A 17,352-nucleotide genomic window follows, 5' to 3' on the forward strand; every position below is an offset into this window, starting at 1 on the left:
AACACTACAGGAAGCAGAAAGGTTTGAAATGACATAAGGTAGAATATAAGAGCAAAATTCAGGTAAAAGGCCACACTGAGAAGTAGATTCTATGTAGGAAAATAAGATTTTGGTTTTACTATTTTCCATAAAAATCCTGTCAGAATCTTTTCACAGGAAGGAAAAAGTCTATGTCAGAAGAAAGAGGCAGAAACAGAAGGAATCAGATCCGAGTCAGGGGAACAAAAGCAGATCAGCACGGCAGAAGTCAGTCTGCGGCCAGGCCCCAAACAGGCTGGCACACAATAAAACGTACCAGTAATTACCAGCTTCTGAGCAGACCTCAGTGAAAGACAGTGGAAGAGCTGCAGATGAGATGAACAGATGGAAAGACAAAGCCAATCAGGAATCAAAATATGTAATACCAGCAAGGAGAGTTTCAGCCAGTGCATATTTTGCAGTTTTTATTTCCATAAGTAGGTCAAGTGAGTTTTTACCCCTTAACTGCTATCTTCAGTAGCAAGTTCTGAAGTGAGAAGGATGAATAACTTAGAATCCCAAGAAAATATTCTGAGCATGGGTGGAAAACAGGGATATATTCATGTTGGAACCCCTTCAGACAGGAAATGTAGCAAAGAAAGTTAATTTCACCAATGTAAGTGAATCTCAATTTTTTAGCATAAAAATTAACCAAGACACAGAAGGATGTGCTTCATGAGAATTTATCGATGTGCATAAGTTAAAAAGCAGACAGAATGGCAAAGGGCTCTGATAATTGCATTCAGTTTTCTTATCAACGGGAATGACTTTTTTTCCCCTCTTAATGTGAAAAGTTTCTCAAGATTCTGCTATTAAAGCAGATTTGTGATGTTAGTAGTAATCCATTTAATTTGTCAGCATCCCATGACCACAGGTTTGTGAACTTTTCAACCAAAAAGTCAGGAACAAGCTTAGGGGTTATTCAGATGGTAAACTATTAAAAAAGAAAACCCAAAATATTTCAGCTGCTATTGTGCAGTCAATATCAACGAAAGGCTTTTGCTGTTCTACCCTGCGCATTCAAATCATTCAAACACTGCAATACTGGCACATGAGTAGATAGATAATCCTGAGCTGCGATGAGTCTGGATGCTAAGCAACAGTTTATTTTGACTATGTGGGAACACAGATTGGTCATTGTACACAAGTTTCCATGTGATAGATAACGCAGAGCAGCCTCAGCAGCCTCTCTGGCACAAGACACAGCCCATCATTTCCAAAAAGGAAGAACTCAGTCAATACTTGATCTAAAAAACCCCAAACACCATGTGAGTTACAAAGATGCTTAACACCGGAGAGTATATTCTCTCCTCCGCAAAAACAGGTCTAATCAAAAGCTGTTGGTATCAACGGAAGGATTCCCCTTGCCTTCAGTGGTCTCTGGCTCAAACACAGAGGGGGGAAACAGCCTTGCTGCAGAGCCCACAGGTAGGGAGAACCACATCAGTAGCAGGCTTGACTGCTCTGCTTTGCGGCAGTTTGCCAGAACACTGGGATGGACCCAAAAGCCCCGAGTACTACGCCGAGTCCTCCTGGGTGACCTTCGATGAGTCATTCACCCTCCAGCCCTCCCCGCTCCAATCCTTCCTTCACCCGTTTTGTAAAGTGCTTGCAGATCTCCTGACGTGGTAAAAAAAGTATAGTACATTGAAGTCTGTGCTGGCACGGATTACGGTTCAGTTCCCTCTGGACTTTTGTTTAGAGTCTAACTTTTCAATTTTATATCCTGTTGATGAAGAACACTTTCCTTTAGCCTGCATGCCAGCCATCTGCAATGTAACTGGAACTGAGACACATACCCACTGAGATCATGATTGCAGCCACAGTGTTAGAGCAACAGTAATGCCAATGTCAGCACCATGAAGGACAGCTGAGTTTAGCTCAGCCTCTCCAGTTATTTTTGAAATGGTTATAAATTTTGTTCACCCATTGCAGGAGGTTACTCCTACATTTTATTCAAGCAAAGAATGTCTTTACAATGAGTAGAGTATTTATTAAAACTTCTAGACCAGTGAAATTCAAGAGTAACTAAATGAAAAAAATAAACATGTACTATGTAAGAAAATTCACATTCACAGAAGTACAAATTACAAAAGCTATGAAGGTAGAATAAGAATATAAAATATTATTATAGTAATGGGAGACATTAGCTAACAGTATTGGACTGTATTAAGAAAAAGAAAATTTGGACTGAATCTCAGGAAATTGTCCTTAAAGAAACTGCTAGCGATTAGAGAAGTAACATCCTATGTGAAATGGAGGGAGCCTCTTCAACTGACACATTTAAAACTATTTTGGATTGAACAAAAGCCCAGTAAATGTAGAAGAAGGAACAATTCAATACTGGCAGGAAGGAGGACTTGAGAAGCAGGTTTTTTCTACCCACAGAAAACAGTAGCTTTCAGCAGTACCAACTTCAAACAGTATTCAGGTTCTCCCCACCTCTCCCTCCAGCCAAGATATGATCTTAAGAGTGGCTTAAAATTCTTAAATTAAAAAGAAACTCACCAAATTTAGGGTGTTTTTTCTTTAATTTACCTTCCACGCTCTATCAAATTAGCCATTTTAGAAACACTAATAAAAAACAAAAACACAAGAATGAAACCAAGAATGTAACATTTTAGCATCTCTTGCCACATGCAGCCAAACGTGTGGAATTCTCTATGTAACCCTACTCTGAACACAGTCCTCCTCCAAGTTCAGAAGGAAAGAAAAACTGACAGCCTGCCACAGGCACCAGAATGTCTTGTTACAGCCTCGGCTTCATTAGCTAAAGTCTTAGAAGCTCAGAAAAGAGTCAAAGCATTACAAATTACAGGCACAAATGGGTCAGGGCGAAGACCAGCTTCTGACAAAAGATGAGTCAGTATCACAGGCCCAGATATCAGTATATCTGGAGAAGAAAGAAATTTAGTATTAAATTCACTACCAGATTTTTCTACCTCATGCCCATTAACGGTGACTTTGGGGTCATTCAAGCAGAACACAGAGGAAAGCTCTTGAGAGAGACTTTAATCACTGGAGACAGAAGGGTGTTTTGAATCCCATAGCTATTCTGACCCCATTGCAAGTTAGAGCATCTAGAGACTGCTATAATTTACATCAGCTCTGTCTGGGCCCTCAAGGACCATAAGTCTTCTGACAAGTGAATGAAGAGAACTGCACTCTACCTCCCACCTTAGCTCCCTCACTCCCTCCTCCTGCCACCTCAGCCAAAGTGGGATCACGGGCGACTTGTGCATATTCCAACACCTGCATGAGGGTCCACAGTTTCACCGGCAAGTAGTTCGGGGTGGTGGGGGGGTGTATTCCTGAAATCGGATCCTAGAATGTGTTTCACACGGGACACACAGCGGAGCTGCACTAGAATGGGCCGTGGTAACCCCCGCAAGAGGGGTTCCTTGGTCTCTGAACCTTTGCCCGCTCTGACATACCTGCAGAAGCCAAACAGATGCCTGAAAATTCCTGCACCAAGCAGAGGCCTAGGGCACAGTGCCTACTTCATATCCAAGATCTCTGTCATACTATTTTTGTATCTCTTGCCAGTCACTGAACTTCCCTTGCAACCCAAGAGCAACTAGCCGGGTACAAGCCACATTCAATTCAGTCATCACTGAGACGAGCCAGGGAGAAGCGAGCAGAATTCAAGGGGAAGCACTTGCTCAGAGCCACACACACATACACTCACGCTCATCTGGACCTAGGTGCCTGGCTGGGCCAAAGATCCTGGGAGGATCGGAGGGTTTTGAAGCAGCTGGCGTCCCACAGCCTCAGCACACGCAGCAACACAAACCCTGCTACAGCTCAGCCTGGGGGCTGCATTTCGCCTGGTTAGTGCACACAGGCCCCTGTAATTCTGCTCTTTCACTGCCTCCGCTCCAGCCTTGGCCAGGTCTCACTCGCTCCTCATTAGCCGCAGCAGGGAGGCACAAAGCTCACCTCAGCCTACAGCAGGGCAGCTCTCAGCCCTCAGCCGAGAGGGCCGCAGTGTGCCAGGTCGGTCACTGCCGCCGATGCTCCTGTCCACCCCCTCGTGAAGGCTGGTGCAGGGTCTCTGCTTCCCCTTCCCACCTCCCAGCACAGGGCTCTCTGCTGAGCAAGGTGACACTTGAAACTCACTGACCTGATTATACAGTTCATCACTCACAATCAAAGTAGGACAGATGGAGGGTTACTTCTGTGCTTAAACTGTTACAGGCACATTGGCAAGGTAGAGAAACGCACAAGAAATGTTTTGCGTTAGAACTGTATCCCTTAAACAGAAAAACAACAGAACATTGCTGCTGATTTGAATGTTCTACTGTTATTACTGTGTTTCTTTAGATAAAATAAATTTTATATATAAACTATATATTAATATAGCCCCCAAATTATAAATTATTTATATATATCCCCAATGCAATTTTACAGGGACAAAAAGGAACATAGCGCATATAATGGCTATTTCGTGGTCTAGGGGAGGTGACCACAACACAAACATCATGGAAGTGGTCTCAGATTTTAGCAATAAACTGTACCAACTGGAGAGTTTTCTCTGCAGATACTTGTTTTAAAAGAGGCATTCTCAAAGAATATATTTTCAGCTTGAATTTAAGCCTTTCACATGCAGTGACAAGGGAGCAAATGCAGTGGGATTACAGTACAGCATAAACACCACTTTCCAGTGTTATTTGTACAGAACGCAATGCAAAACTACACCGAATGTTCAATTTGCAATACAATGTTTGATAGAGGGTTATCTCAGGTCAGATGATTGTATTTACTCTGAAAACTAATACCAAGGCTTCACTCATTCCTCAGGGGCTTCTCTTCAAAATTAGAATGCTGTCAACATCAACATCCAAAAAAATTATAATCTACAGACTGCCTTTGACTGACATCAGAAACCAAATTACATTTATAGGCGTAGGAAGGTACAAGCATTCGCAAACTATTAAAGACTTCACATGTATCTGTCAAAGGCAGGCACAACCCACCAAAACAGAACAAAGAATTCTCTCTCAGACATTGTCTTGAGTCCATTTAATGCTAACAATAAAATAGAGCATTCTTCAGTTATCCCTCTGATCTTCCACCTACCTTTTCAAAGAAATGCTTTGGTATTCAGAAGGCAAAAAATAAGTTTTTACAGTATTAACAGTTCTGTTTTATGGTGCGCCCAGAATGACTGAATGTACAACAGAGATTCAAAGAAGACCTTTCATACCGGAAAGCTTGTCTGTTTTTATAACTCTGACAAATAAGAGAAATCACCTCACTCCGCAAACCTTGCCTCACTTTAATATATATGTTGACTAGTAAAAACACATGGTCAGTCTCACTGCGGGAGGAGGGTGAGGTTTCTAAACGCCCCATAGCTGTCAGTGGATCTACAACCAGCTTCACGATGCCCAGTCTAAGAATTGCTTTTGGACTTCCCTCAGAGAAGCTGCCAGAGTGCACTTTAGATGTCTACTCTGCCTACGGGATGGAAGTGTAACACCTTTTGCAAATGAACACAGAACACTGCAAAGAAGGCAATGATATTATTTTAACTTTGCTTATTTTTCTCAATCCACAGCATATAGGAAATAAGCTGATAAATTTGTCAGTCTGTTCTGGGAGAAGCCACCAAAACCTCAGGGAAGATGGTTCTGTCTTTGTCATAGCTACTAGATTTTCCTAGTTTCATCTAGTGCATTGAACAGCATTTCACTGCCATCTCTTGGCAGATGTGTAGATAACAGTTTACGTTCTATATGGCTACAAGAATAAATTGACATTAAAGAGATGCTGGAAGAGAAGAAAATATACACGTTTCTCTTGCCAGGCAAATAAAAATAGACTGAAGTTCTACTTGAAAAATCCAGTCTATATCTAAATTTCCCTGACTCAGGATTTACATTTGATTTTAGACATACATCTAAAAAGTCTACATAAAGATTTAAATAAGGCCTAAAATACGTATTTAATTCTAAGTATTTATCTATATCATCCATCCACATTCATTATTTTCCACAGTAGACATTAATTAATTTTTATAGCTATTTTACATGATAGCACATACCCAGTATCCTGGATTCAAGGAGATTTCATCCTCTTGATTGAAATAGCGTCAAAACATCAGCAGAGTTGTGAGGAAAAACATGCATTAAAGTTCTTGGTCCTTTGAAGTATATAAAATCTTAAATAATTTAAAATCTATAGCAAATACCTACAAAAATAGGAGTATGGCCTAATGCCACTTGTACATACAGGCAGTAAAGAGGTAGGAGAAAGTAGTTAAACAACAGTTTCTGGTGCATGGCGTTTACATGCTCTGTAATACATTGTCTTAGAGATCTAAGTGATCACTGGAACACTGCAAGTAATGACTCCAGGAAATATCATCAGAATTTTATTTTTGACAGCTACCATGTAAAGACACAATTTAATATTAGCATAAAGACACATCACCACCGACTGGTGGAAATGCTGTCCATATCAATATTCACAAGTCCCTAACTAGTAAGATGCAGCTCAAGTTTCCAGGTCTATAGCAGGCTATTTTAGTACCCAAGACACTCACCCTCTTTTTAAGAGTCCCTTCTTCCTCCACATATTCTTTGTCTATAATGTTCCTTGGAATCTAACAAAGCACCGACTGGTGTCCAAGTCTCCCACAAGGCCGGTAAGTGCTTGAACAAGGATATTACAGAGGCAGCATACACACACACAGAGCCACCCGCTTACACTGAAAAGAGCAACTTCTGCTCAGTTTTTGGAAGAAAGAGCACCTTCGCAAAGACAGACCGAGTCCCCTGCAGATGGAAGAACTTCTGTGTGGCACTGAGTTAGGCTTCTAGATATCTTTACCATGCCTTGAGGAGAGAGGTACTTTAAGTACCTAACTCAGTTGTGAAATCTACTGTGGGATCATGTCCCTAAATAATTTGAGAATTTAGTCATAATGAAATACAGTGGCACTTAGGGGCTCTTCTAAGGTTATACATTATTTCCATTACTATGTGCAACAAATATCAAGTAAAATGTAAAATGCAAGCTTAAGTTACTCTGCAGTATTTGACATAGAAAATCTTGGTAAGTGCACTATGACATTCAGAGTAACATTCAGAAAACAGTCTTCGACTGTTCTTTCCTAGGGAGACAGCAGACAGAGATCAATCCAGCAGTAAGTCTTACAAAGCTCCAAACCTTACACCAGTGTAGTTTACTATTATCCCACTTCAGTGAAAGGAAACAATTTGCATCAGTTGAAAGTCTAGCCCATAAAATGTGTGCATTTACAACACGCTATAAAAGAACTACAACTGCTTGATGTTTTTAAAAAGCCCAGGGTTCTGGAATTATGAACACAACATTCAGATAAACAAGGTCACTGTCTACTTACTTGAAACACAGTTATTACAAATTTGACCTTTCTATAGTAAGTGGTAATTTCAGTAAAAACAACTGTTCAGATCAGAAGGAAAGTGAAATAAGTCATGTATCCTGCAATTCCAGTTTATGAGGAGACTCCCAGCCCTAATTTAAAGGTCACCAACAATCCACTGAAAGTGAGATTTCTTCTCACTTTTTCCACATTTTCTGTAATGGCATCAGGAGTGACTGATCCACAGCAGCAATACTATACAACTGCCTGGCCAAGAAAGAACTTCAACCTTCCCTTCAATACATATCATCTTATTATCAGGCCCACCAAAATTATCAATAAGAATCATCAGTAAGAATGTTTGTAGAATTAATTATTTCACATATCTGTTAGCATTTGCACTTTGGTAACAAGTAGAGGAACTGAAGAGCTCACTATTCTAGGTGGTCTACATAAAAATTGGCCTGGATACTCATTCTTCTCTTCCCTCTCCCCAAAAGGGAGTTCACAAACTGAACCAAAACAAAAAGACAACACAAGATAGCAAAAAGGAGGACACGGGCTTAAAAACAAACAAACAAAACAAACAACAACAACAACATGCAGCGACAATGATGGCTAGTGCAGATTCCCAAGACTTTCAAGTGACTGTTTATTCATTTTTAGCAACAAAATTAACAGCTGCACCATCCAGTCATACTTTCCACTGCAGTGTTTTTATCACTAGCTTCACTTCAGCAGATTACTTGTATGAAATTTCTAGAGTTCAGGTCAAGTTCGGAATAATTGTGATGTGCAACCTGTACAGCTTTGTTGCCATTAGCATGGTGGGGGTTTTTGGGTTTTTTTTTCTCCAAATAAGAGCAGTGCCCACACCTTCATCTTTGCCTAGTCAGCAGTTTGTGACGTGGGCTGTACACAAAGGATATGCTCCATGGAGGTTAGTGTCAAAGGCAGGATTTATGATGTTCACTGATAAACACCTAAGAAATAACTTCCTATGTGGACACTTCCCAATATTACATTGGGATCCTCACATCTGCTGTTTTAGATTTGATTTGTGTATCTGGAAATACCTGCTGTGGGCTCCCTAACAGAGCTGAAGAACAGCAGTGGGGAGTTCTTAAACTGTGGGATGCCAGAGTCTGGAAGCGTGCAAAAAGCTATTTGTGTTTTTAAACAAACCTGAAGAACTACTTCAAACATTTACTTACTCCGGTATAGCTCTCTGCAGGAAGCGATTCAATGCCTTATTGAAGGCAGATAACAAGAACTCCGTAACCACACAGCTAAGCTACGAAGTTTCATGAGACAAGAAGGCTGGCTACTCTTCCTCTTCACTGAGCTTGACAAGCTCATTAGTGAGAAAGCTCCACCATGCCCCTGAAGAACCAGCCCCCGGCAGAGAAAAGGCTGTTAAAGGCCACCAGCAGTCTGGTGCAAGGGAAGGAAAGGCTTATCGTTATCAACGCAGTGGTGTACCAGCCAGACTGGGTTTTTAGCTCCTGAGGGCTATTTCCTTCTTCAAAGAAAAGGCTAAGTAAAAAGGTCTGCTGGTTGCTTTTAATTCCTGCATTTGTGTGCCTTTACAAGTAAGCCATTTCTACCTAACTGAGGCACCTAATAACCTCCACCTTCAGTTTGGACAACCACCATAGCAACAATAAAAAAAACAAGCATAGGGAAAAACTGCTATTGAGCGTAAGTGCATGTCTACATAATTGCAAAAGTTTAGTACAGCTTTCAGATTGATGGGAAATGAGGGAACCATTACAGTTCCTTGGTCCAATAAAAGCTGACTATTTTTAAACATTAATAAAGGCTTTATATAAATGAAATTATTTTTGTGCATCCAAATACAAACCTGTTTTCAAGAATGCTGTCACATGATCAGCCTCTGCATTACACCTTTCCCCCAGACTCTGCTGCTCTGTGGAATACATTGGTTGAGAATGATTCTAAATTTTTTAAGTTTGTATGCAGTGAACTGAGCAGTTTTCACTCCATTTTGGGGAACTGAAAATTTTTAAGGCTACTATCCTGCCTCACTTAGGACAAATCTATTTCAACGCAGTCAAGATTTCCTCCTAAAAGGACCTATTGTGGATCCTGCAAAAATCACAATACACTGTTGCAACTCTGCATTTAACATGTGATGGTCTGCTGGGGGGGGGGGGGGGAGGGGGCAATGCTAATACTTCACCAGTGATTACGGTTACACTGTACTTGAGTTGAAAGCAACTAGAAACCAGCTGCTACTGGGCTTCCACCTCCCTCACACTCCTCTCACCAGGTGAAGTGTGAAGAACGTGTGTAAATTAAATGCCTGTTGTGCCTCAAAGAAAAACAACTCATATACTGGTCCATATAACCATACAGAAAGAAGCCTTCATACAAGCAAAAATCCTTTTTTCTCCCTCCCCCCCAAAGTATTATGCTGTGATGGGAGCCAGCAGGGAGAATCATAGAGTTTATGTGTTCTTTTAAAATCTTCCTAAGATTTAAAATCCCTAAGACCCTCTGACCAGCTCCCAAGCTATCTGCCCCGCCATACCACTAGGGATCCCGCGTCAGACATCTCCATCTCCTTAACCAGGTAGTAATATTGGCTTGGAAATACTGTTCAAATGGACACAGTCCTCAGCAACCTGCTCTAGCTGACCTGGCTTGAGCAGGGGCTTGGACTGCACAATCTCCAGAGATCCCTGCCAGCTTCGGCCATTTGCTGATTCTGTGACTTTTGGTATCAAAAGCTTTTTCTTACATTTTGGTTTCTTACAGAAGTGATTTGCTGCCTTTTCTTCACATCCTGTTCCCCCAGGGAACTGGAGCCAACCCTAGTGTATGATCCTTGCTTCCTGCCCAACACCACTCATTTATTTCCTGTCCTGTAACTCAAAACACATAACCACATATTTTTTTCTGTATTGACTGTTGGATTTTGTGAACTGCTGCCCTCTGCTGAATACAGAATATACACCTCCTTCAGCACCCTGAGTAGCCTTACACTACGTTTCTGTTAAAAAGCCTATAAAATCCACTTCCACCACCTTCCAGTGACAACAGTGCTGTTGGTATATATTAACTGACTCATACCGCACACAACCCTATTGTAGTCAGCTCATTTTATATGGATGAGCCTTTCAGAGTAGTCAGTGCTACAATAAACAAAGATGACAGCAGGCTGGGGATGACTTAGCAACATATTCAAAAAATGTCCTTTTCACAGAGCACTGCAGCTAGTTGAGACCATCAGTGCTGACCTTATCAAACAAATCCTGTTCTTCTTCTCTCCTACCAGTAGCTGCTGTTCCTGCATTGCAAAAATAATCTGGACAAGTAATTTGCCATAACAGAAGACAGATAATTATGTTCAAAAACTTGGTGGAAAAGCAGTGATTTCAGCTTCTCAGACAGACAGCAATTTTTCAGTGTGTACCCCAAAGACTTTGCATGGAAAAACAATACTATAGTTTCTCCAGCTAGATGCTCTCTACTCAAATAATTTCTGAACACTTTATTGATCCAGTACCTTACTTGTTTTAGGAAGGCCTAAGAATGGGAGAGGTTATATTATGGATTATTTGGATTCTATTCCTTATTTTTACAGCCCTTTATTTTCAATAATACAGAACAAGCCTTAAGAGGAAACCAATATTACAAATTTGGTCACCAAAAGTGAGCTAACATCTAAGCAGATTTTTCATACCTTAAAATTCCATACATTCACTTTTTCATTCCTTAACACACACACCAAAAAAAAAAAAAAAAAAAAAAAAGAGAGAGAGAGAGAAAACGAGAACGAACGAACGAACAAACGAACCCCTTTAGAACCTGCAGGCATCATTTGAGAGCATGACTTCATGGTACACATTCACAGCCCCAGCTCGGACCACATTTGCTTACTCTCTGACTACCCACGAGGTCATTCTTCTTGCTCCTGGGAGTTTGCACGCACAGTGCTTTCACTTACATGAGACTTGGGCATGCTCAAAGAGCACAGAGTTGGACCGCAACAGTTAAACAGTCCTTTATGGGATCTAATCATCATCTTAACCAGGGCTGAGAAAGAGAAGTTGTGTCACAAAGAAAAACAGGGCAAGGTGGGGGAAGCACCTTTAATAAGTAGGGGAGTGAGTCTTCATTAAACAAAGAAACCTGAAGATCTCAGCATCACAAACCTTTCCAGGCACCCTGTGCTATGAACCTCTGCTGCAACCAGCCAAACCTCAGAGCGCAGAGGATCAGTACTGTTCACTATCTACAAACATACAATGCAAAGAGTAAGAAAGCACATATTCCTGAGCACTTCCATCACAACCTCCTCCGTGACTGCTCTGTGCACACCAAACTGGCAAAAACCCATAGTGGCAAGATGCCACTGTTACACAGTCGGCAGCAACAGGAAATATTTAAGCTTGACCTCAGTCTGGCTTCAGCTGTGTGAATTCCACAATACATGGAGGTCAAAACCAGAATAAAGTATCATGAGATACCCACCTAAAACAGCCAGAAAAGCACTTGCTATGTGAAAACAGTAATTTGGAGTGCAGTCAAGTCTTTGGTTGTAAAGACACTCGAAGAGCAGCCTGATAAATATGCAACAGTTAACACACCACACTAACCATGAACCACCCTGTATAGACAAAGGTCAAAGAAACCTCATAACAACATTTCTTGGGTGAAAGACAGCCCAACAAATCTATATGGATGCTATCTCAGCTTCCTTTACTTGTTTCCTGTGAATCCTGGTATGTACAGTTCTGTCTCTGGGAAGCCACTGAAAAGGAGAATCATGTTAAGTAAAACTATGAATCCAATTTTGCAGCAAAAGTTTGCTAGACACACTACAGTTCTGGCTACAATCCCTTGAAAACATCCATTATATATGTAGCCCATTAGAGACCTGAATGGCGTGCAAATACATTTACTTTATCTATACAGGGCACGCTAGAGGTCACTGATGTCAAATGAAGTTTTTGCACGCAAGGCAGATGTGGAGCACAGAGCAGAAATCTGATGTACACTTCAAAGGGAAGACATTCCTCCAGTCTGCAAGGCAATTCTGTCTCACTTAGTAAGGAGTTTCTTTTGAAGAAATACTGCTACACAGGAATCTGTTTAACTGGAATGCTGACACGTAGCATTCTCTATTAACAAGAATATGATAACATACTCAGGACAGATTCCCTAAAGAATGTTACAATAATCTTAGACAGTGGATAGGTGAACCATCTAGTCTTTGTAAGTGGCTCACCCAGTTCTGTCAAGCCACAATACAGTACAGATACAAGTTTATTCAGCTGACATACATCCTGAGAATAATTTTCACTCAAGTATACTGTTACTAACCAGGATGCAATTTGCATGGCAAGATCTGAATTGCTCCCATTGTTCCAAGTTTCTGTTTTGTTTACATCTGAGGATATGACAAAATTTTATTAGGTCATGTAACTTTTTCACTCATATAAAAGTTGAGATCTTGTGAGTGTGCTGTGTATTGGAGTGTGTGAGCAATCTGCGCATTGGAAAAAGATTTATGGTCCATAATCCTAGTGATGCTGCAGGAACATGGTCCCAAAGACAGGATATGATGAGAGATGAGATGAAAAGACCTGTGATAACAAACAGAACTAGCTCTGCCACTGGCCAATTCATTTTGTGTGTTTCTGCCTCAGTTTTTTTTTTTAATCTGTAAAACAAGGGAGGCAAAGTTCATCTATCTTTGCAAAGCACTTTGAGATATTTTGATAAACTACGCTATTTAAACACAGCATCTTCCAAGGTCAGTCTTCTTTGCACAGCTAAGGCACACTTAAATAAACCAATCTTCAACTTCTCCTTCTTTGGATTTATAAATATGATTACCAGACATTTTGTTCCAGCATCCATTTACTTACAGAACATTTAGCCAGCTCATTAGCACACAGCAAGACACAGTTTCACACAGCAGGAGCCCCGGGCTCAAGAATGACCCTCAGAAGTCCTGCTTCCAAAGTTAGCAAGGGCCAGGTGTGACTCACAGATAATGAGCTTGGCCTTGCAGAAAGCAGGCAGTGTGCCAGCTGAACTGCTCCACACAACCACAGCAGACTCGCTGTAAAGACTGCAGCCCCTCATTATTTCAAATTCTCGGCCCATAAAGTACTTTCATGTACTTTACAAACTATAAAGCATAAATAAATTAGGTTGTAAAATGGATGAGAACTGGCTTCCTAGCTAAGCAATTAGTAGACAGCATTAATACCTTTTTTAAAGAAAATATGACAGTGTTCTAGCGCATGGAGGGGGATCATGCCTGTGGTCAGTTAGAAAAAGGTTTAAGGATATGAATAGGACTAAAGTACAAATAACAGATCTTAAAATAACTGTGGACTACTCTCAGTGAAAAAGGTTCAAAAGCAGAAAACAGAAAATTATTATGCATGTTTTGATTCCCTCTTAGAACGGAAGGCTAGTGTGCAGAGAACAAGAGGGGCAGACAGAAAAGAGGCATACCACATACAGGTGATGCATACATCTTAAATTGATAAAAATTCATCTTTACAACTGGTCTTTCCACAAGTCTCTGAGCACTTAAAGAGTAGACAATGGTGTATCTACTAATATCTATATACCTTGCCTAAGTACACTGCAGAGCACTTACTATTCTACTGTTCTGGAGGTTTACACTGCCTAAATAACAGCAAACTGCAGCTGTCAAAATAAATCAGAGTACTGCTTTGCATTACTGACACTTTTCAAAATGTGGTTATTTGTAATGAGTCTTAAAGCCACGAATGTACGTGAATTAGTTCCTAACAGGATGCATACGTTTTATCTTATCTGCCTAGCCAAGACTATATGGGGTGGGGGGGACAGGGGACACATTCTTAGTGTCTAGACACTACTCTATGAATTTGACCAGCCTTAGAAACACTGTCACTCTACCCCATTTAATGGGATATTGATCTTTTATACTTCACTCTCTACAAATCAATATTCTAATAGATGCGCAATAGACTGGCAGAGGGATAGAGAGTACAAGTCCACTAACCTGATGGACATGATTATGCAGAAATCAAGGTCAAATCACAAAGGAAGATTTAAACTTGATCTGAGAAGAAGAGCAGGACATAGAGAAAAGAGATGGTAAGCAAGAGAGTAAAAAACAAAGATTAACTAGAGAAGGAGGAAAACATAGCCTGAAAAAAGCATGGATAAGTCAGCTAACAAATTCTGTCTGGGGACCACAAACTAAAGCACCCTTGTCCTTTAGGCTGTATGAGTTCCATGCCATGGTTTAAGATGCATTTTAAGTACCCTGCAGGAAACATCTCCAGTATATCACAAGGGAGATTTACTTCCTTTTAAAGGAAAATAGTAAGTTTAAATATCTGAAAACTGCTCAAATAGCCTATTCAGAACAAAGGCAGACAGAAACCAAGTACAATGTAAAAAGATACACTGGAAAGGAATATCTTATTCTTCCAGAGTTAGTTCTGAAGGGAACTAGGAAGTGGAAGGGAGTCTTTATCAAGGACAGTCTTTTAGTAAAAGGCCTTCTTCTGATCATGTCTTTCTGGTTGCACAGCAAACAACTTCTCATGCTGTAGAACTGTGAGCTAAAGTGACCATCTTGCACCAAGTATTAACATGCTGGTGTAACATTAAGGCAAGCCTGAGACACAAAATACTCCAACGGTCCAGACAAACACAAGACTAGTGCAAGAATATTCCTGGGGCAGAATATCCCCATACACCAGTACAGACTGGGAACTGACTGACTGAGCAGCAGTCCAACTGAAAACCTCAGGGGTTACAATGGATCCCAAGCCGAATATGAGCCAAATGTGCACTCTCACTGCAAGTAAGGCAAACCTCACATTGGGCTACGCTAGGAGGAAGATGGATCAAGGGAAGTTATTACGCCTCTCTATTTGGCAGTGGCGAGGCAGCACCGCAAGCTGCAGCCAGTCTGGGTCCTCTAGTTCAAAAGATATGCAGAAAAACTGGAGAGGATCCAGCAAAGGGCTACCAAGATAGTCAGGAGACTAAGCATATAACCAACAGGAAAAGTTTGAGGGAGGTGTGTTTGCTTATTCTGGCGGGACACACACAGAGGACACTATGGGACAACCTAACAGCACCCTACAACTGCCTGAAGGGCAATTACAAGGATGACAGAATAAAACTCCTTTCAGTAGTGACAGATGACATACAAGACACAAAGGCCACAAACTGCAGCTTAGGAAGTTTCGGTCTGACATTTGGAAAAAACTCGCTGACTAGGAGGGTGATGCAGCACCGGAACTGGTACCCAGAGAGGCTGTGGAATGTCAATCCTTGGAGTTTTCCCAAAACTCAGTTCAACAAAGCCACAGCTGACCTGATCTAGTATTGGCAACACTCCCACTTCAAGCAAAGGTTGGACTAGATCACCACCAGCATTTCCTTCCTATCAACATTCCTTTGATGATTCCATGCATATAAGAAATCACTGACTACGAGTCCAGAGCCTTCTGGCTACCATAAAAGACAAGAAGTTTTATATCCGATTTCTTCTAGACTAGGTTTACTCCTAGATACGTGAGCACAGCTCCCTTATTTGCAGTCTGATGAATCGCAGGCTTGCACATGTCCCACTATGCCTGAGCTCCACCACCTTGTTACAATATAAGATAACAGCCAAGAAAACTCAGCAATGAAGTGAGACGAAGACAGTTCTGAAATGAACTTGCTGTTCCAGGCGCATTTAACCTCCTAACCTCTCATTACCAGAAGGATATTAACAAATCTGAGAAACTGCAGAGAACAGTCATAAAAGTGATTAACAGGCAGGAAGCACTCATTTATACAGGGAGAAAAACCAACAGCTAAATATGTACATCATATCAAAGAAAAATGACACATACAGTCTCATCATAGGGACAGCACAGTGTGTTGCAAAAGAAATTCTACAGCTGCGCCAGGTGCCTTAGTTCAGCATTACAGAGTTCACACACAGTTCACTCTTCCAGCTCCATTCTGTGCTTCCTTGCTTTCTTTCAACAACAATTTTACATAATATAAATTAAAATGAGCTTTCATCAATTTTTCACCCAATCTGGACATCTCAGGAGTTCAACCCGTTCACAGTTCAATGCAACAGAAACCTGGGGTGGGAGAAGGAGGAGGAAGAAAACGCTGAATTTTCCATGACCTTTTGCTGATTTTGAAAACACCATCTCCTGTACATGTAAGCAATCTGTTTCTTTTACTACAGAGTAATGACTCATTACTTCTCTTTTTTAAAAATGAAAAAGAATTCCATCTGGCACTAAGAATTAGCAGCCAAACTATGTGTGTCTTGATCTCAAGTTCGATTTGATAATAAAAGAAAGCCCTAAACTACATAAATGAAGTGTATTTTAATATTTGCAGTCACTCAACATTTCAGTGTCTATCTCATAAAATTAATCTACCCGCTTTCCCACAATTAGAAGTGCTCACAGAGTCAAAGTATTGAACCCATGAAGGCAGAGCTCAGAAGCATCCACAGGAAACAACTGTAATGCTGCTTTGGCAGACAGAGAGTGGCTAGATTTGATTATTTAAAGGCTTTTATCATATTCATTCCATTCAATTATGAAGTGCTGGTGCTACAGGTACATTTCCTGAATGTTCACATCAAAGTACACGGATCCAGGTCTAAAACTGCCCAGAATCTTCCCCAAAATTACACTGAATAGACACTGGGAGGCACTGCCCTTCAAAGTTCCTCTTCCATGCCTTCCATTCTCTTAGACTGTTATTCTTAAGAAAAAAAAAAAAAAAAAGCCCCAGCTGTTCATTATCTCCCCATCCGTTCTGTTAGCCACATTAACTGTCCAACTCATAAATACTGACTTAGCTGTCTGACCTTACCTCTACCTCTCCGGGTGCTGCTTAGCTCCTCTTCACAGGCAGGCAGGAGGCCACAAGGTGGGAAAAGCCTCTTTCTGTTTCCTGGGTGTTGCAGAAGA

Source organism: Apteryx mantelli, chromosome 12, assembly GCF_036417845.1.
Source record: "Apteryx mantelli isolate bAptMan1 chromosome 12, bAptMan1.hap1, whole genome shotgun sequence".
NCBI classification, from domain to species: Eukaryota; Metazoa; Chordata; class Aves; order Apterygiformes; family Apterygidae; genus Apteryx; species Apteryx mantelli.